Consider the following 21,883-nt stretch of genomic DNA (forward strand, 5'->3'; position numbering starts at 1 on the left):
CACATGCGTTTTCAGTTCTGCCCACATATTTTCTATAGGATGGAGGTCAGGGCATTGTGATGGCCATTCCAATACCTTGACTTTGTTGTCCTTAAGCCATTTTGCCACAACTTTGGAAGTATGCTTAGGGTCATTGTCCATTTGGAAGACCAACTTTTGATGTTAAAGCTTGCTCGCAAATTGGCCTACAAATCTGACGCAGTTACACCAGCTCTGTCAGGAAGAATGGGTCAAAATTCACCCAGCTTATTGTGGGAACCTTGTGGAAGGCTACCCAAAACTTTTGACCCAAGTGAAAGAATTTAAAGGCAATGCTACCAAATACTAATTGAGTGTATGTAAATGTAATGTAAAATTCTGACCCACTGGGAATGTGATGAAAGAAATAAAAGCTGAAATAAATCATTCTCTCTACTATTATTTTGCAATTTCACATTCATAAAATAAAGTGGTGATCCTACCTGACATAAGACAAGGGGATTTTTATTAGGGTTAAATGTCAGGAATTGTGAAAAATTGAGTTTAAATGTATTTGGCAAAGGTGTGTGTAAACTTCCGACTTCAACTGTATATAGTCATGTCCTTGAGCTGTTCTTCTCTATAAATGTGTTATGTCATGTTTCTCACCAACACCCAGTCAGTCAACTACCTGTGATCTCTTTCTTTCTACCAAAGTTCCAGCAATCTGATTCTATAAATTCCATATTTTATGATGTCAAACATCACTGTGACAGCAAACGCCAACAAACCTGGTTTCTATTACCATGTGTATAGAATGTACAGTGATGTACCATTTGATCTATTCCACAACTTCCGTGTGACCTCATGCCTAGTTTATACATGATGGCCAGCAGTTTGCAATCATGTCAACCATATGGCATTTCAGCAAGACAATCACAAAGTTATACAATCGTAATGATGATTATAATTATGACCTAAAGATAAAATTACCAACAACACGTTTTGATTCAATATCTATATAAAGTTTTAACATGTTAATGCAACTCATTTACCATTTTGGGTTTTGTATATTTTAAATTGTATTAATTCTTTATTTAACCAGTGGAGTCACATTAAGATTTACATCTCTTTTTCAAGTGAGCCCTGGCCAAGAGTGCAGCATACATATAGTTACACATACATGAGCCTCAACACATCACAATATATAAGATAGCAATTCATGGAAGCTAAAGCAGTGCAAAGAGCATAGAAACATGTTTCATAGCGGTGAATAGCTAAAGGTGCATTTTACTCAAAAACCATCCTCAATTGGCACCCTACCCATCAGTCCACAGCCGGTACATCCCAAAAAAACACAGGACCCACCAGCAACCCAGCCCCAAGATGATGCATTCATCATGACACCAATCACTCTCTGAGAGCACCACTCCCTGAAAACCAGGTCACAGACATGGACACCCCTCCTGTCACGCCCTGATCTGTTTCACCTGTTCCTATGATTTTCTCCACCCCCTCCAGGTGTCGCTTATTTTCCCCAGTGTATTTATCCCTGTGTTTCCTGTCTCTCTGTGCCAGTTCGTCTTGTATGTTAGTCAAGTCAACCAGTATGTTTTTCCCCGTACTCCTTTTAATATTCTTCCCGGTTTTGACCCCTGCCTGACCCTGGACTACTTTCCTGCCTGCCTGATCATCCTGCCTGCCCTGACCTTGATTCTGCCTGCCTTCGGAACCTTTTGGACTCTAAACTGGTTTTGACCCTTTTGCCCGTCCATGACCATTACCTTGCCCCCCCCCCCCCCCTATTGGATGAATAAATATTATAAGACTCCAACCATCTGCCTCCTGTGTCTGCATCTGGGTGTCGCCTTGTGTCACGATACCTCCAGAGCCACACCAATGAAGAAAATACCCAAAGACAATGTCCAAGCAAAATGCTCATTAAAAACATGTGCAATCTGTGGTCAACATCCATCCAATCTGTGATTTAAAATGATCAAATCAGAATAAAATGATCTCCTTTCAAGTCCTTTTGCAAAATGTTTCAAGTGAGAGTGGTAGAACATCCTTCTGTGTCACACCTGGCAAGACAGATGGAGGTACAATAATGGAGTGCTTTTGTCCTCACTGATGATTTCACCACAGAGACAAATCCCATTTTAACAGATGAAAAACCCAGTTTGCCAGACATTTATTTGTGCCTCTATCCCATATAGGGAGAGCTGTAAAACACACTGACATGTGAGCCTTTTCTCTTACTCCATGTGACTGTTCATAAGTTCTGAATTTAGCTCCACTTCTGCCACCGCCGAACAATGTTTCATTGGAAAATACCTCCAGCTACGGAATAAAATGGGATGACGAGTGTAATTTCCTTTCATAGATATGTTCATATTTGGAGGATATTTCTGCAAAGTCCCACTGTTGTTTTATGATGCAATCCTCTTTTCACCCACCTTAGGCAGTACATTGTAAATGTTTTCCTTTTTTTTGCTAGATATCAGATATTCAGTTTTCTCCCAGTATATTTTGAAATGTCCTTTGATACTGTAGCATGGGTTTTTATGCGAATGGATTTTTTCATGACTCATCATATATGTTTAATGTAAATGTTTCAGCCATCCACATTATCTTACTAGTACCCTTCAACTTTAAACTTCCTATACAGTACAAGCAGTCTTTGAGAACCGTTTTTAAAGGCATCACATACTGTGGGTTGCTCAAACTACAGTTTGCAAGTTTGTTCTCTGTTTTGAAGTCAGAGCAGAGCTCTGGAACAAGGAACCGTGGGAGTGGAGGTGTGCAAGTATCTATTTTTGTCACCGGCCTTGGATAGAGGTATCAGCACAAAGTCTAATGATACAGTGGACCATCTGGCCCTCTATGGAAAAGTATCTTTTGGCTACAACAAAGACGCAGACACGTACAGTATTTATCGCTCATGAATGAATACTGGTAAGGTAGCTTATTTTAGAAAATATGGCATTCTTATGGATAGTTTAAAGCCGTATAATTTAAAGCACAGTCAACTCCAGCTGCAATAAAGAACCCTACTATATACCTCCCTGACTAATTCATTGAGGGTAAAACCATATGAATTCAATCACTTTTTGACAGCCTCTCTTTTGATTTAAACAAAACTTTCCATACATGTTTGCTCATGGAATAAGTGGTCAGAAAGGATTTTTTTGGACCTGAATGCCAAAACATTCAGGACATAAGAGGTGATCAAATTATTATTATTATTATATATATATTTTTTTTTATTTTACCCCTTTTTCTCCCCAATTTCGTGGTATCCAATTGTTTAGTAGCTACTATCTTGTCTCATCGCTACAACTCCCGTATGGGCTCGGGAGAGACGAAGGTTGAAAGTCATGCGTCCTCCGATACACAACCCAACCAAGCCGCACTGCTTCTTAACGCAGCGCGCATCCAACCCAGAAGCCAGCCGCACCAATGTGTCGGAAGAAACACTGTGCACCTGGCAACCTTGGATAGCGCGAACTGCGCCCGGCCCACCACAGGAGTCGCTGGTGCCCGATGAGTCAAGGATATCCCTACCGGCCAAACCCTCCCTAACCCGGACGACGCTAGGCCAATTGTGCGTCGCCCCACGGAGGTGATCAAAGTTGACCTATTTTGCATACCCCACCATACCATGAGATGTGTCAAAAGATAAACGGTTGAGTTTAATATTGTTTAAAAGCTTACAGGGTTGTCAAACTATTTTATAATTGACAGAAAAATATATATTTAATACAATTCATAACTTTTTTTTTTTTTAACAACTTTTTCCCCCTCCATATTCGCATATGTTGTAGCTTAGACCCTACTTTACATGAGGTTTTTGTGTTGTTCCCACCATTGGTTGAGACACAACATGCTCTTGAATACAGGGTGGGCGTAATTTCAATAATATAAATATAATTCGTAGAATGGACCCATAGAATAGAATAGAATAGAATTACACTTTTATTGTCCATCCAGGATGGACATTTTCCTGTTTGCATCACCTCACATTTAAAGGATCACATACACATACATTCTCACATCACACACATTTAGACCAGTCAGTCCATCATACTGCATACACTAAAAACATAGAAGACATTGATACATTCACTCACAACTGATCGCTGTCCCAATTGCATTCAATTGTTAAGTACATATACAGATACAATTTATGTTACATTTAGCATTCCAACAGCACAAGGAACTAATTGATGTTTGAACACTTTTTGGCCATAGGCAACGACAGCCATTGCCTTGTTTTTGGTTGCCTTGTCGAACAGACTGCTCAAATGTGCCTGTGGTCGACCAATTACTTTGCTGGCTGTGTTTACTATGCTAGTCTGTTTGCTTTTGCTCCTCACGCTCACATTACCATACCAGACTGTCAGATTGAACGTGAGGATGCTCTCCGTCAACCTGCTGTACACCCTCTCCAGAACATCCTGGCTGACCCCAAACCCCTTCAAATTCCTGATAAAAAACAGGCGCTGGCTTGCTTTTTAAGAAATATAGTCTGCATTCTCTGTAAAACTCAGCTTGTTATTCGTGTCCCTAGGTATTTGAAACACTCAACCATCTCCACTGGTTGGTAGTTCCGATAGAGTGGTTGGGACATTGGCAAGTTGTTGCCATTGATGATCAGCGCCTTTGTCTTTTCCGCATTGATGTGGAGGGCACTTGAGCAGCACCATTCCTGAAGGTTGTTGGTCTGTTTAAAATAGCTGTCCCCATCTGACGTAGCATCTTTAAAAAAAGAGTCCCACCAGAGCCATGTCATCTGCGTACTTGAAACGGCTCACATTGTTTCCTTGGGTCTTCATCTCATTAGTGTAGATAGGGAACAACAACGGTGAAAGGATACACCCCTGGGACAGCCCTGTGTTCAGGGTCAGTTCATCAGAGAGGGCCCCATTCATGAGGACTCTCTGTGGGCGGACAGTTAAAAAAATCCTAGATCCAACCTGCGAGGCCTCCATTGACATTCAGGTCCAGTAATTGGTTAAGCAGTGTGTTTATTTGCATTGTATTTGAAGCTGAACTAAAATCAATAAATAAAATGTGTGCATATGATTTTGCATGTTGAAGGTGACTAGCCACCATGTTCACCAAGGTCAGGGTAGCATCCTCAGTCCAGTTGATCTGATATGGACAGGGCAAGGTGCTTACTGACAACCCTCTCCATGCATTTAGTCAGAGGGGGCGTGAGTGCCACAGGTCGAAAGTTATTTTGTGATTTGGCCCCTGACTTCTTAGGTACTGGTACAATGGTTGACACGTTCCAGAAGTTTGGCACTGGTGCTCAGCAGGAGCTGAAACAGTAGTGTGAAAACTCCCTTGAGCTGGTCGGCGCAGACCTTCAGTACTTTGCCACGTAGTCCGTCTGGGCCTGGTGCTTTGTTAATAATATGTGACAAGCATGAGGCCACCTCGTTCTCGTTCTCTGTTATCTGGACAGAAGAGGATTTGGGGATGCTCTCATATTTGTTTAAATTCGTCTTTAAAATTGACAGTGTCAAATCTTCCATAAAACAGTCATTTACAAAGGATAAACAGTCTGCAATTTTATTGTTTCATCTTTTCCTTTCTCTTCCCATTGCATTAAGCCATTCCCATACTTGGCAATCGACTTTATCCTTTAAGTCCTTTAGCGTTCCACATTTTTGACCTGAATTCATTTTCTTTCTCCTATACAGCATCAGTATCTCCTTTCAGGAAGGCAAACATCCATTCATTGAGGCACATTTTTAAGTCCTTAGACACCCAGGGCTTGTTGTTGGGAAATACTCTTACAGTTTGTTTGTTAATGACAGTATACTCACAGAACTGGATGTATGATGTGATGCTGTCTGTCAACTCGTGGGGATCCCTTCACGAGTCAAAGTACACCTCTTAGTCTGTGACGTCAAAGCAGTCCTTAAGCTCCTCCCTGCTCTCCTCTGTCCATACTTGAATGGTTATCTCTACAGGGTTTTCTTGTTTCACCTGCTGCCTGTATCTCTGCAGGAGATGGATAACGTTATGGTCTGATTTCCCAATGGGTGCTCTGCACACTGCCTTGTATGCGTCATCTACGTTGCCATAACACTGGTCCAGGATGCGAGTTGAGCAAGTTGGACAGGTGACATACTGTTGCAGAGTGGAGAGGTGCACAGAGAGGGAGAGCATTTTAAAATCCCCAGGCACAAATACTGTCTGGTCAGCTGATCCTGAAAGCGTAGCATGGAAACCTGTCAGCAGCTTCCTTATTGTTAGATCCAGGCACATAGACCAGAATAATGGTAATCTGTCCAAACTCACGTGGTAGACAGACCGGCCTGAATGACACAACGAGGATCTCATTGTCTTTGGTGCACACTTATTGAATCACATTACACTGCTTGGCCCAAGTATTATCTACAAAGACACATAGCCCCCCGGCCTATTCATTTATGTGATGTTGTTTTGTCTCGATCTGCTCTAATAACAGGGTATCTGTCACGCCCTGACCTTTAGAGAGCATTTTTATGTCTCTATTTGGTTTGGTCAGGGTGTGATTTGGGTGGGCATTCTATGTTCTGTTTTCTATGTTTTGGCCGGGTATGGTTCTCAATCAGGGACTGCTGTCTATCGTACTCTCTGATTGGGAATCATACTTAGGCAGCCTTTTTCCCTTTTGTCATTGTGGGATGTTGTCTTTGTTAGGGGCACTATAGCCTTTGTAAGCTTCACGGTTGTTTTTGTTATGTCTTGTTTTGTTGGTGACATTTTTACAAATAAAAATAACATGTACACTCACAACACTGCACCTTGGTCTCATTCTGACGACGGCCGTGGCAGTATCCATCGATTTTCGCATCAATATTGTCCTGCTTGAGCCATGTTTCTGTAAAGCATATTAAATTACTTCTCCTAAATTCCTCTTCAAATGTAGCCCTTGCCGTTAACTCATCCTGTTTATTTTTTAGTGACCGCACATTTGACAGGGTGATCACCAGGAGCAGATGACGGCTTCCCCGCCTCCATAGTCTGTTCCTAACATCACCTCTTGAGCCTCTTTCTTCTTACTTTCTCTTTTTGACTTTGTAGAACATCCATCAGGCAAGACAATTTAGACTACTGCAATTTAGCTGGTGCACCATTGACATTTAAATTGAATTTCCATTTTTACTTCTAGTTACTGCCACAAAGTTGGCCGGCAGTCCACCCATCGTCAAATGTCAACTTAAAATGGTCATGTCTATTCTATTATCTATATTTCTCAGGCTCCCGAGTGGCGCAACGGTCTAAGACACTGCATCTCAGTGCCAGAGGCATCACTACAGACCCTGATTTGATTCCAGGCTGTATCACAACCGGCCGTGATTGGGAGTTCCATAGGGCGGTGTACAATTGGCCCAGCGTCGTCCGGGTTACGGTTTGGCCGGGGTAATCCGTCATTGTAAATAAGAAATTGTTCTTATCTGACTTGCCTAGTTAAATAAAGGTTAATAAATAAATACATTTCAATAGGTTTCCTATGGAAGACTGACAGTAGAATTTAAAACAACATATTCCAATTTAAGGTAACATTCACTGATGTGTGGATCTCTAACCATCTCTGTGGTACCATCTGGGTGTCAGATCATGTAAAATAGGGTCTAAGCTATAACATATGTGAATATATTTTTAAGGTTTATTTTAATAAAACATTTGGGGGGAAGAAATTGTAAAACAGTTTGATAATTATATAATTCTGTCTCATGGTATGGGGGTATGTAAAATAGGTCAACTTTGAGCACCATTATCTCTTGAATGTTTTGACATTCTGGTCCAAAAAGTCCATTTCTGAGCACTTCTGTCACACTCTGACCATAGTTTGTGTTGTTTGTTTCTATGTTTTGGTGGTCAGGGTGTGATATGAGTGGGCATTCTATGTTGTATGTCTAGTTTGTCTGTTTCGATGTGTTTGGCCTGATATGGTTGTCAATCAGAGGCAGGTGTTAGTTGTTGTCTCTGATTGGGAACCATATTTAGGTAGCCTGTTTGTATTGTGGGGTGTGGGTGATTGTTCCTGTTTCCAGTGTTCCTGTGTTTACGTTACGGGACTGTTTCATCTTCGTTCATTTTGTCGACTTATTGTTTTTGTTCGTTGTTATAGTATTCTATTAAAATGGATAATCATCACGCTGCATTTTGGTCCTCCTCTCTTTCGCCCAACGAAGAACGTTACAACTTCTACAATGGCCAAATATGTATGGAAGGTTTCGATCAAATCATTCAAGATTTGATTCAATTCAAATTGATTTACCCTTGAACTGTTAAAGGCATACTTCCCATCTGAAACAGTTCGGAAGAGTTCGTCCATATATTATGACAATATTTTGTGACGTTTTTGTTTGTAACCCAAACCGGCTGAGCACGTGCACCATCGTGCGCCATCGTGCATACATTTATTTTGTCCACCCACAAACGCGATCACGACACACAGGTTAAAATATCAAAACAAACTCTGAATCAATTACGTTAATTTGGGGACAGGTCGAAAAGCATTAAACATTTATGGAAATTTAGCTAGCTAGCTAGCTTGCACTTGCTAGCTAATTTGTCCTGGGATATAAACATTGAGTTGTTATTTTACCTGAAATGCACAAGGTCCTCTACTCCGACAATTAATCCACACATAAAACAGTCAACCGAATCGTTTCTAGTCATCTCTCCTCCTTCTAGGCTTTTTCTTCTCTTGACTTAATATTGCGATTGGCAAGTTTCATAAATTAGGTGCATTACCACCGATGACCTCATTCGTCTTTCAGTCACCCACATGGGTATAACCAATGAGGAGATGGCATGGGGGTACCTGCTTCTATAAAACCAATGAGGAGATGGGAGGGGCAGGACTTGCAGCGCGATCTGCGTCACAAATAGAACTGACTTCTATTTTAGCCCTTGGCAACGGAGACGCTCATTGACGCGCGCGAGCAGTGTGGGTGCAGTAATTGAATAATATAGATTTCTAAATTTATTTTGCAACGCTCGCGCACGCGACTCGAGCGGTGTAGTCAGCCTGTTAGACTTCAGTGAGGGTTTTTTCGGCTGTCGGGGACACAACATTTTGTCTGGAGGCAAGCCAAAGTCGGTAGACAAAGTCTACACCACTTCGTCTGTGATTGTGCCAGTAGTGATTCTACAATAAAGTCTTTGTTGTCATTCAACGAGAGACAACTCAATTTCATGGACATTTTTTTATTGAGAAATACTGCACCAAACATGATAGTTAGATGTGAAATTGCAAGACTAAGATCTCTTCTGAGAAAAGGTAAAAATGAATTATAGATTTCTTGAGTTATCTTAGATTCATTCAACAAAATTTGAGGAAGTGTATGCTGGCTATGGTGTCTCAAAATGAAGAAACAGTACTATTGACGTGTTGTTCTCATTTTTCAAGCGAAGGTCTTTTAAGTGAGTATGGCAGCACACTCGTTTGGTTCGCCTAGCTGACTTCGGCTAGCCGCCAGCCAAACTGAAGCATGCTGATGCCTTGAAGCTGTAATAGACTTATATTACATTGGTAATACAACATTGGTAATATATTTTTTGGGGGAAAGCAATATCCAATCCATTTATTATGTCTTATTAGCTCTCCTTTTAGACATTTCAAATAAAATCTAATCAAAGTGTATTTGTCACATGCGCTGAATACAACAGGTAGACCTTACAGTGAAATGCTTACTTACAGGCTCTAACCAATAGTGCAAAAAAAGGTATTAGGTGAACAATAGGTAGGTAAAGACATAAAACAACAGTAAAAAGACGGGCTACATACAGTAGAGAGGCTATAGAAGTAGCGAGGCTACATACAGACACCGTTTTGTCAGGCAGTATGAGGTAGTATGTACATGTAGATATGGTTAAAGTGACTATGCATATATGATGAACAGAGAGTAGCAGTAGCGTAAAAGAGGGGTTGGCGGGTAGTGGGTGGGACACAATGCAGATAGACCGGTTAGCCAATGTGCGGGAGCACTGGTTGGTCGGCCCAATTGAGGTAGTATGTACATGAATGTATAGTTAAAGTGTGACGCTCGTCGTTGGAATGAGGTGAGGACCAAAGCGCAGCGTGGTAAGTGTTCATCATATATTTATTAAACCGAGAACACTAAACAAAATAACAAAGGAGAAACGAAACGAAACAGTTCTGAAAGGTGACATACACATAACAGAAAATAATCACCCACGAAACACAGGTGGGAAAAGGCTACCTAAGTATGATTCTCAATCAGAGACAACTAACGACACTTGCCTCTGATTGAGAACCATACCAGGCCAAACACAGAAATACCAAATCATAGAAAACGCACATAGACTGCCCACCCCAACTCACGCCCTGACCCTAACCCTAACAAAGACAAAACAAAGGAACTAAGGTCAGAACGTGACATAAAGTGACTATGCATATATGATAAACAGAGAGTAGCAGCAGCATAAATCACCTTAACTACACGTGTAGCCTACTAACATGTTTCAAACAGATCAAGGTAACCTGTCTAAATGATTATCGTACTGTAGCACTCACATCTGTAGCCATGAAATGCTTTGAAAGGCATGGCTCACATCATCCCACACACCCTGGACCCAGACCCATTTGCATACCACCCCAACAGATCCACAGATAATTTCTTGTGTACTCCACACTCTTTTCCACCTGGACAAAAGGAATACCTAATTGAGAATGCTGTTCATTGACTACAGCTCAGTGTTCAACACCATAGTGCCCTCCAAGTTCATCACTAAGCTAAGGACCCTGTGACCGAACACCTCCCTCTGCAACTGGATCCTGGACTTCCTGATGTCCTGATGGTGAGGGTAGGCAACAACACATCTGCCACGCTGACCCTCAACTAGGTCCCCTTAGGTAGGGGTGCGAGCTTAGTCTCCTCCTGTACTCCCTGTTCACCTATGACTGTGTGGCCTCACACAACTCCAACACAATCATTAAGTTTGCCGAGGACACAACAGTGGTTTGCCAATGATCACCGACAACAATGAGACAGCCTCAATGGCGATTTTAGCATGTACATCTTGGTGGGACAAACTTCCACCCCCCAAAATATCTGCATGCAAGCAATGCCACAACACAACACTAAACAATACAGTAATTGCACTATAACGGTGGCAAACTGTTAGAGCCTACATAAAGCCGTCCCAACGGCTTGTCTGGCAGTGAAACAGTTAATTCAGCCTCATATACTGCCTTTTCAAAAAACACAGCTGATATGGCTGACTTGCTTAAACAAATGTGGTTTCTACTGACAATTGAGGTGTACAAACTATGGCGTAAGGGGATGATGAGCGGATAAGAGGCAATCCTAAATTTCGATTAAGACATTAATGAGCGAGCTAGGACAGACGTATTCAATAGAACTATTTGCGACAGAATTCAGAACATGGGCCGTTCTTACAGTATTCTCCCTGTACATCAAGTCAGAACCGTAGAATAAATAAAGGGGGCATATAAACAGACAATGAAAGCTCTTACAATATTCTATGATTACAATTCTCTAAAACAGGCTACATGTGCACCACCAAGTCAGAACAGTAGGCAAAATTAGGAGGGGAGAAGGGTCCAAATTATTAGGGTGAAGCACATGGGCCACACACAACATACAATTAGTATTACTTTCTTAGCTACAGTATACATATCTCCTGGCATATTACATAATTTATGCCGCAGCATACAATACATTTTTGGACTCACGTTGTTGTGCTGTGCTCACTTGAACAGGAAGGTGGTGCGGTGGTCCTTCTTGGGCAAGTTTGGTCATCGAACTTTGTCATCAAAGTCTGGTATTTTCTGGATTTATGGTTCTTTCAAGACAACTGGGAACTCTGGAAAAAAACAACCTTGAATCATGATGACGTCAACACTAACTCAAAAAGGTTCTGGGACACTGTAAAGTCCATGGAGAATAAGAACACCTCCTCCCAGCTGCCCACTGCACTGAAGATAGGAAACACTGTCACCACTGATAAATCCACTATAATTGAGAATTTCAATAAGCATTTTTCTACGGCTGGCCATGCTTTCCACCTGGCTACCCCTACCCCGGTCAACAGCCCTGCACCCCCCACAGCAACTTGCCCAAGCCTCCCATTTCTCCTTCTCCCAAATCCAGTCAGCTGATGTTCTGAAAGAGCTGCAAAATCTGGACCCCTACAAATCAGCCGGGCTAGACAATCTGGACTCTTTCTTTCTTTCGTGTCGTCTGAGATTCCCAAAGATTGGAAAGCAGCTGCGGTCATCCCCCTCTTCAAAGGGGAGGACACTCTTGACCCAAACTGCTAGAGACCTATATCTATCCTACCCTGCCTTTCTAAGGTCTTCGAAAGCCAAGTCAACAAACAGATTACCAACCATTTTGAATCTCACCATACGTTCTCTGCTATGCAATCTGGTTTCATAGCTGGTCATGGGTGCACCTCAGCCACGCTCAAGGTCATAAACGATATCTTAACCGCCATCGATAAGAAACATTACTGTGCAGCCGTATTCATTGATCTGGCCAAGGCTTTCGACTCTGTCAATCACCACATCCTCATCGACAGCCTTGGTTTCTCAAATGATTGCCTCGCCTGGTTCACTAACTACTTCTCTGATAGAGTTCAGTGTGTCAAATCGGAGGGTCTGCTGTCCGGACCTCTGGCAGTCTCTATGGGGGTGCCACAGGGTTCAATTCTTGGACCGACTCTCTTCTCTGTATCAATGATGTCGCTCTTGCTGCTGGTGAGTCTCTGATCCACCTCTACACAGACGACACCATTCTGTATACTTCTGGCCCTTCTTTGGACACTGTGTTAACAACCCTCCAGGCAAGCTTCAATGCCATACAACTCTCCTTCGGTGGCCTCCAATTGCTCTTAAATACAAGTAAAACTAAATGCATGCTCTTCAACCGATCGCTGCCTGCACCTGCCCGCCTGTCCAAAATCACTACTCTGGACGGCTCTGACTTAGAATACGTGGACAACTACAAATACCTAGGTGTCTGGTTAGACTGTAAACTCTCCTTTCAGACCCACATCAAACATCTCCAATCCAAAGTTAAATCTAGAATTGGCTTCCTATTTCGCAACAAAGCAACCTTCACTCATGCTGCCAAACATACCCTTGTAAAACTGACCATCCTACCAATCCTCGACTTCGGCGATGTCATTTACAAAATAGCCTCCAATACCCTACTCAACAAATTGGATGCAGTCTATCACAGTGCAATCCGTTTTGTCACCAAAGCCCCATATACTACCCACCATTGCAACCTGTACACTCTCATTGGCTGGCCCTCACTTCATACTCGTCGCCAAACCCACTGGTTCCATGTCATCTACAAGACCCTGCTAGGTATAGTCCCCCCTTATCTCAGCTCGCTGGTCACCATAGCATCACCCACCTGTAGCACGCGCTCCAGCAGGTATATCTCTCTGGTCACCCCCAAAACCAATTATTTCTTTGGCCGCCTCTCCTTCCAGTTCTCTGCTGCCAATGACTGGAACGAACTACAAAAATCTCTGAAACTGGAAACACTTATCTCCCTCACTAGCTTTAAGCACCAACTGTCAGAGCAGCTCACAGATTACTGCACCTGTATATAGCCCACCTATAATTTAGCCCAAACAACTACCTCTTTCCCTACTGTATTTAATTAATTCATAAATTTTGCTCCTTTGCACCCCATTATTTTTATTTCTACTTTGCACATTCTTCCATTGCAAAACTACCATTCCAGTGTTTGACTTGCTGTATTGTATTTACTTTGCCACCATGGCCTTTTTTTGCCTTTACCTCCCTTCTCACCTCATTTGCTCACATCGTATATAGACTTGTTTATACTGTATTATTGACTGTATGTTTGTGTAACTCTGTGTCGTTGTATGTTTCGAACTGCTTTGCTTTATCTTGGCCAGGTCGCAATTGTAAATGAGAACTTGTTCTCAACTTGCCTACCTGGTTAAATAAAGGTGAAATAAATAAACACCCACTCCACTGAATAGCAGGCTAGTGATTGCTTGCAGTTAGCCACTGATTTCTTCCAAACCACTCTTTGTTGAATTTGCAATTTCCAACTTGTTGTGTAATGTTTATGTCCAATGGCAGATTAGCACCGATATGTTTTATCTATAATTTCTCTTCATATGACAGGGATTGAAAAGGATTTGCCAGTAGGTTGTCGACTTGATTCATGATGATGACTGCTAGCTACAGTGGCTTGCGAAAGTATTCATCCCCCATTTTTACTATTTTGTTGCCTTACATCCTGGAATTAAAATAGATTTTTGGGGGGTTTGTATCATTTGATTTACACAACATGCCTAGCACTAAGAAGATGCAAAATAGTTTATATTGTGAAACAAACAAGACAAAAAAACTGAAAATGTGAGCATGCATAACTATTTTACCCCCCCCAAAGTCAATACTTTGTAGAGCCACCTTTTGCAGCAATTACAGCTGCAAGTCTCTTGGGGTATGTCTCTATACGCTTGGCACATCTAGCGATTGGGATTTTTGCCCATTCTTCAAGGCTAACTGCTCCAGCTCCTTCAAGATGGATGGGTTCCGCTGGTGTACAGCGATCTTTAAGTCATACCACAGATTCTCAATTGGATTGAGGTCTGGGCTATGACTAGGCCATTCCAAGACATTTAAATTTTTCCCCTTAAACCACTCGAGTGTTGCTTTAGCAGTATGCTTAGGGGTCATTGTTCTGCGGGAAGGTGAACCTCTGTCCCAGTCTCAAATCTCTGGAAAACTGAAACAGGTTCCCTCAAGAATTTCCCTGTATTTAGCACCATCCATCATTCCTTCAATTCTGACCAGTTTCCCAGTCCTGACCTGTTTGGGGAGCTCATTGGTCTTCATGGTGCCGTTTGCTTGGTGGTGCCCCTTGCTTAGTGGTGTTGCAGACACTGGGGCCTTACAGAACAGGTACTGAGATCACATGACAGATCATGTGACACTTAAATTGCACGTGGACTTTATTTAACTAATTATGTAACTTCTGAAGGTAATTGGTTGTAACAGATCGTATTTAGGGGCTTCATAGCAAAGGGGGTGAATACATATGCACGCACCAACTTTGCAGTTTCCATTCGTGTTCTGTTAGGTCAGAAGAATTGTATATATGTTTAAAATATATGTCAATACATGATGTTTCAGTGTCCATAAAATGTACCAATAATTTATTTATTTAGTATCACCATCCTCTAACCTACTATTAAAGATACTCTGCACTGTAAAACCTTTGTAAACTGCCTATCAATAGTTTACTGTCGCCATCTACTGGCAGGTTTTGCATTGCAATTGTGCAGTAATGCAACAACACCAATGAATAACCGATTACTCAATTGTTGAGTGTTCTCAGCTGAAAGACGGAGCTAACAGATTATTATTTTGCTTTGTTCCAGATACTGTGTGAGGACCTGGTGTCTCATAGAGGTGGACCCATTGAAAACAGGGTGTTGGCCTCCCTGTGGCTGATGGCCAACCAGGAAAGTTTCAAGGGAGTGGCAGACCGCATTGATCAGGCAAAGGAATGTTGCATCAGCACTTCATTCAAGTTGTCACAGCCCTCAACCAGCTGGTACCTGACTATGTGAAGTGGTCTTCTGTAGAGGAGCTGCAAGTGGTAAAGGCTGCATTCAAGAGAAAGACGAGATTCCCTGGGGTGATTAGGTTGATAGATGGCACCCATATGACCATCAGGGGACCCTCCAACAACAGGGATGCTGACATAAACAGAAACTGCCATGCCAGCTTCCAACTCCAGGCAGTGTGCGACAGCCGGCTCATGTTTACAAACATCTAAAAAGGAATGCTGGTTCTGGCACGATTCCAGAGTGTAAAGGAACAGTGACCTCAAGGCCCACCTGGAGACCTACCCAATACCTGAGCAATACCATCTGCTGGGGGATTCTGTGTTACCCCTGACAGAAACAACAGCCAATCCTTTGCATGAACTGCCAACATTATAACGCATATTAATTGTTAATGAAGGATATTAAGAGTCGCAGGATTTTTTTAAATACAGTTGAAGTCAGAAGTTTACATACAACTTAGCCAAATACATTTAAACTCCGTTTTCACAATTCCTGGCATTTAATTCTCGTAAAGATTCCTTATCTTTGGTCAGTTAGGATCACCACTATATTTTAAGAATAAGAAATGTCAGAATGCTAGAAGAGAGAATGATTTATTTCAGCTTTTATTTCGTACGATTTTTGGGGGACTACAAACTCACCATCAACAGGGCCTCTAAGCTGGATGCTTACCCGCCATCATGGGTGGAGGAACTGTTCGCAACGCTTGCTGGAGGCAAGATGTTTCAAAGCTTGACATGAGTCACGCCTACCAACAGCTCCTCCTGGATGAGGACTTAAAAAAGTATGTCACAGTCAACCGGCAGAAAGGCTTGTTCAGGTACAATCGCTTGGTTTTCGGGGGGGCATCCAGTCCAGCCATTTTCCAGAGGACAATGGACTATCTGCTGAAGGGGATCCCTCATGTAGCAGTGTACCTGGACGATATCCTGGTTACAGGGGAGATGGAGGAGGAGCACCATTTGGATCAGGTGTTAGAGAGATTCTCCAAGTCAGGGCTACGCCTGAAGCGTAGTGCACATTCCAAGCACAGAGTGTGACATACCTAGGTCACAAGAGCACAGCGCAGGGTCTATGTCCTGTGGAGGACAAAGTCGATGCAATCAAGGATGCTCCAAATCCCAAGAACATGTCCGAGCTCAGGTTGTTCCTGGACATGGTCAACTACTAATGTAAGTTCCTCACTGATCTGTCAACAGTGTTGGCTCCACTTTATCAGTTGCTCCACAAAGACTGTAAATGAAGTGGGGACCAGCTCAAGAGAAAGCTTTCAAGGAAGTGAAAGCACTACTACAATCAGCACAACTGCTGGTTCATTTTGACGATGACAAAGAGATCATTCTGTCATGTGACGCCTCGCCCTATGGCGTCGGGGCAGTACTCTCTCATCAGATGGAGGATGGGTCAGAGAAACCCATTGGATTCGCATCATGCATGCTGACGATTGCTGAGAATGGTTATTCACAGTTAGACAAGAAGATCTGGCCATAGTTTTTGCTGTGAAACGGTTTCATCAGTACATCTACGGTAGTCATTTCACCATATGCACTGACCACAAACCACTGATGAGCCTTTTCAGTGAATCAATATGCATTCCTCCCATGGCTTCAGCAAGAATACAGCACTGGGCTCTCACACTGTCAGCTTAACAGTATACTATAGTTTACAGAGCGGGGAAGGACAATGCAAACGCAGACGCGCTCAGCCATCTCCCGCTACCAGAGATTCTCTTCACAACTGTGGTCCCTCCCGAGACAATTTTTCTGATGGAGAGATTGTCAAACTCACCTATGAATGCCAAACAGATCAAACAGTGTACAGACCCGGATCCTATACTGGCCCAAGTGAAAATATTCTTTATGCAGGGTTGGCCTCCCATCATAGAGGATGAGGGACTGAGACCTGAGCTGAGCTGAGCGTACAGAATGGCTGCATACTCTGGGGGTACAGAGTGGTTGTTCTGCCCTTGGCCGTGCACAAGTCATGGATGAGGTCCATGAGGCTCACCCGAGTGCCTCCCGGATGAAAAGTTTAGCGAGATCTTACATCTGGTAGCCTAACATGGATCAGGACGTAGAAAACAAAGTGAAATCATGTTCTGAGTGCCAGATCAAACAGAAGATGGCGCCGCCCGCACCACTACATTTGTGTGAGTGGCCTGACCGTCCATGGCCTAGGCTGCACATAGACTTTGCAGGCCCTTTCGTGGGTCACATGTTCCTTGCCATGGTGGATGCGCACTCCAAGTGGCTGGAGGCTCACATCATGAGCAACATCACAGCGACCACAACCATCAAAAAGCTTCGGCAGGTGTTTGCAACCCATGGTTTGCCTGACTCTCTTGTGTCCGACAATGCAACAACCTTTACCTGTGATTTATTCCAAGAATTCATGCGGAGAATTGAATCTGTTTCACCCGGCCTCGAGCTGCTTAGTGGAGCGGGCTGTGCAGACACTGAAAGAGGGACTCAAAATGATGACTTGGCATATAGAAATCCAATATTGATGGTATTAAGAGATACATGGGAGGAGTTGAATGGAGATGAAGGTTGGGATTAATAACAACAAATAATAACAAGATAACTAATGTAAAACATACTGTGTCCGTAAAAGTTATATGTGGTAAGAACTTTTGTGAAAGACCACAGTTTGAAAGATATGGCAAATAGAAATCAAACCGGATGGACATCAGCAATAGATGGGAGAGGTTGAGGGTAGAGGAAGGACAGGTGTAAAAACAAACAAAGTAGAACTATTGTAAAATAGACTGTGTCCATAAAATGTATGTAGTATGAAAAAGATGGAAATTAGAGGCCTAAGTTTTGTTGTTCACTAGTTGACTCCAATTAGGGGACGGGTGGCAGGGTTAGGAAAATATATATATTTTTAAAGATATGTATGTATATGCATTTATATGTATGTATGTATCAATATGTATGTATATATACTCCCTTTTTCAGGACCCTGTCTTTCAAAGATAATTCATACAAATCCAAATAACTTCACAGATCTTCATTGTAAAGGGTTTAAACACTGTTTCCCATGCTTGTTCAATGAACCATAAACAATTAATAAACATGCACCTGTGGAACGGTCGTCAAAACACTAACAGCTTACAGACGGTAGGCAATTAAGGTCACAGTTATGAAAAATTAGGACACTAAAGAGGCCTTTCTACTGACTCTGAAAAACACCAAAAGAAAGATGCCCAGGGTCTCTGCTCATCTGCGTGAACGTGCCTTAGGCATGCTGCAAGGAGGCATGAGGACTGCAGATGGTTCCAGGGCAATAAATTGCAATGTCCGTACTGTGAGACTCCTAAGACAGAGCTACATGGAGACAGGATGGACAGCTGATCATCCTATCAGTGGCAGACCACATGTAAAAACACCTGCACAGGATCGGTACATCCGAACATCACACCTGCGGGACAGGTACAGGATGGCAACAACAAGTGCCGGAGTTACACCAGGAACGCATAATCCCTCCATCAGTGCTCAGACTGTATGCAATAGACTGAGAGAGGTTGGACTGAGGACTGTTGTAAGGCAGATCCTCACCAGATACCTGGTGCCTATGGGCACAAACCCACAGTCGCTGGACCAGACAGGACTGGCAAAAAGTGCTCTTCATTGACGAGTCGCGTTTTTGTCTCACCAGGGGTGATGGTCGGATTTGCGTTTATCATCGAAGCCTGTACTCTGTACTCTGGAGCGTGATCGATTTGGAGGCAGAGGGTCTGTCATGGTCTGGGGTGGTGTGTCACAGCATCATCGGACTGAGCTTGTTGTCATTGCAGGCAATCTCAATGCTGTGCGTTACAGGGAAGACATCCTCCTCCCTCATGTGGTACCCTTCCTGCAGGCTCATCCTGACATGACCCTCCAGCATGACAATGCCACCAGCCATACAGTGTTCTGCCATGGCCAGCGAAGAGCCCGGATCGCAATCCAATTAAGCATGTCTGGGACCTGTTGGATCGGAGGGTGAGGGCTAGGGCCATTCCCCCCAGAAATCTGGGAACTTGCAGGTGCCTTGGTCGAAGAGTGGGGTAACATCTCACAGCAAGAACTGTCAAATCTGGTGCAGTCCATGAGGAGGAGCTGCACTGCAGTACGTAATGCAGCTGGTGGCCACACCAGAAACTGACTGTTACTTTTGATTTTGACCCCCCCTTTGTTCAGGGACACATTATTCCTTTTCTGTTAGTCACATGTCTGTGGAACTTGTTCAGTTCATGTCTCAGATGTTAAATCTTGTTATGTTCATACAAATATTTACACATTTTGAGTTTGCAGAAAATAAATGCAGTTGACAGATAGAGGACGTTTAGTTTTTGATGAGTTTATATATATTTACCAAAAATATATGGGGTATTGGAAATGATGCAGAAAATTACATTGATGGAAGATACAATCTGTCTGCAATATTAAATCTGATCTACCCCCTAAAAAAGAGAAAAGAAATAACAGCCACCTTGAAGATGAACAATAGCATTTCAACCAGGTCCACAGTTCAACACGTGGACACACTGAGAGGACATTTGGGCGACTCAAGTGGAGGAGACTGCAGCCCTTGGAATATGTTCCTTCTAATCAAAGTACCCAATGTGATTGCCAGTGCATGTGTTCTCCAAAACTTGGTTCTAAGCCATGAAGGGATCACAGAGGAAATACAAATGGGGGCCTCCATTCACACCGTCCCTGCTCCAGACCCCCAAAGGGCAGCTGTTCGACAGGCAGAAATACCGAAGAGGGCCAACCTGATGAGGCTGCTCTAAACTACAATACACATCTGAAATCAGACACACACACATAAATATGCAACCACACACATACACCCACCTACCAAAGTTAATGTAGAACATAACCACGTTTAATCAAAAAAAAGTATTTAACAAGTTATGTACTTTTCCATTTGAATAAAGCATGTTCCAAAACAATGAGTTATTAACGATTTCAGTTAAACATACAATCAATTAAAAACCTCAGGATAATTACTTGTTAGTGTACAATTAACCAATCACAATAGCCATGGCAGTTAGTTATAACAGTATTCCGTTTTTTTTATTTGATATATTTTTATTTTTTTTATTTTATTTTTTTACTTAACTAGGCAAGTCAGTTAAGAACACATTTTTATTTTCAATGACGACCTTGGAACAATGGGCAGATTTTGGTTAAAAATAGAATCAAGGAAAATCTCAGGATAATTTTTTATTAGTGTACAATTAAACAATAAATACATAAATAGATTCAGGCTATTGTTCTCTGAAATTCAGGATCGGACACTTGTTTTCAATGTTCGCCTAAAATGACAAACCCAATCTCAGAATATCGTTCATCTTACCCTGTGCTTGAAGTGTTTGTTTTCGGAAGTAAGTATATTGTCCAGTTTTGCCGCAAGAGCATCTCTTTTGGTCTTCCTTTTGGGTTGAGTGCAGGGAGTGGTGTTGGCATGAGGGTTATAATGTGTTGAAGTAGAGGGAGAGGGTGAGAGGGTGTCGGTGTTACTGTAGCGTGCTGTGTGGGGTGTCTGTGCAGTGCGGGGTTGAGTGACAGTGTAATTAGTGTTGTGTGCTGTACGTTGTCTGTGTGTAGTGATGATCACCAGAGAGGACCTCCTCCATGATGGAGTAGAAGTCCCACTTCCTTCTCCCCTGCCCTGTCTTCTGATGCCCATCAAGGATGGCCTTGTACCTGTGTGACACACAATTTGGCATCACGAGTGAACATTACACACACACATTTTCCGTGTGTGTGTAAGTAATTGAAATAGTGAAAAACAAGCTAGCAATGGGAAAGAAATGGGACAAAGGAAAGAAAGAGGAGAAAGACAAAGAGAGGTTGATAGATAGCAACACACACCTGTGCTTTAGACTCCTCCACCTCACATCGCATGTCTCAGTATAACTTTTCTCTTGCAGCATTCGAGCTACATTTTCCCAGGCCTCTCTTTTTGATAACAGGGCTTTCAAATGTGTCTTTAGAATTTCTAAATGTACGATCAGAAGCATTACAGATAAGTAGGTCCAGTTAAATCCTGAAATACCTGCTAGGATAGCTAACGTTAGCCAGCTAAGGTAGCTAGCTAGCTGGTAAGATGAGGCTGCTTATGTTTCTTTATTTAAATGTATTTAATTGCACTAAAGAAAACAAGTGATAGACACCAATACAGATTTTTGTTGGAAGCCCAAGGGATTATATGAAAACCACACACAAAAACACTATATACAATATATAAGTACAAAAATAAAAAAAGGTTTGTTAAAACGGATAACAAAACCTACTAATTATAAATGTAT

Source organism: Oncorhynchus kisutch, linkage group LG6 (genome assembly GCF_002021735.2).
Source record: "Oncorhynchus kisutch isolate 150728-3 linkage group LG6, Okis_V2, whole genome shotgun sequence".
Classification (NCBI taxonomy): domain Eukaryota; kingdom Metazoa; phylum Chordata; class Actinopteri; order Salmoniformes; family Salmonidae; genus Oncorhynchus; species Oncorhynchus kisutch.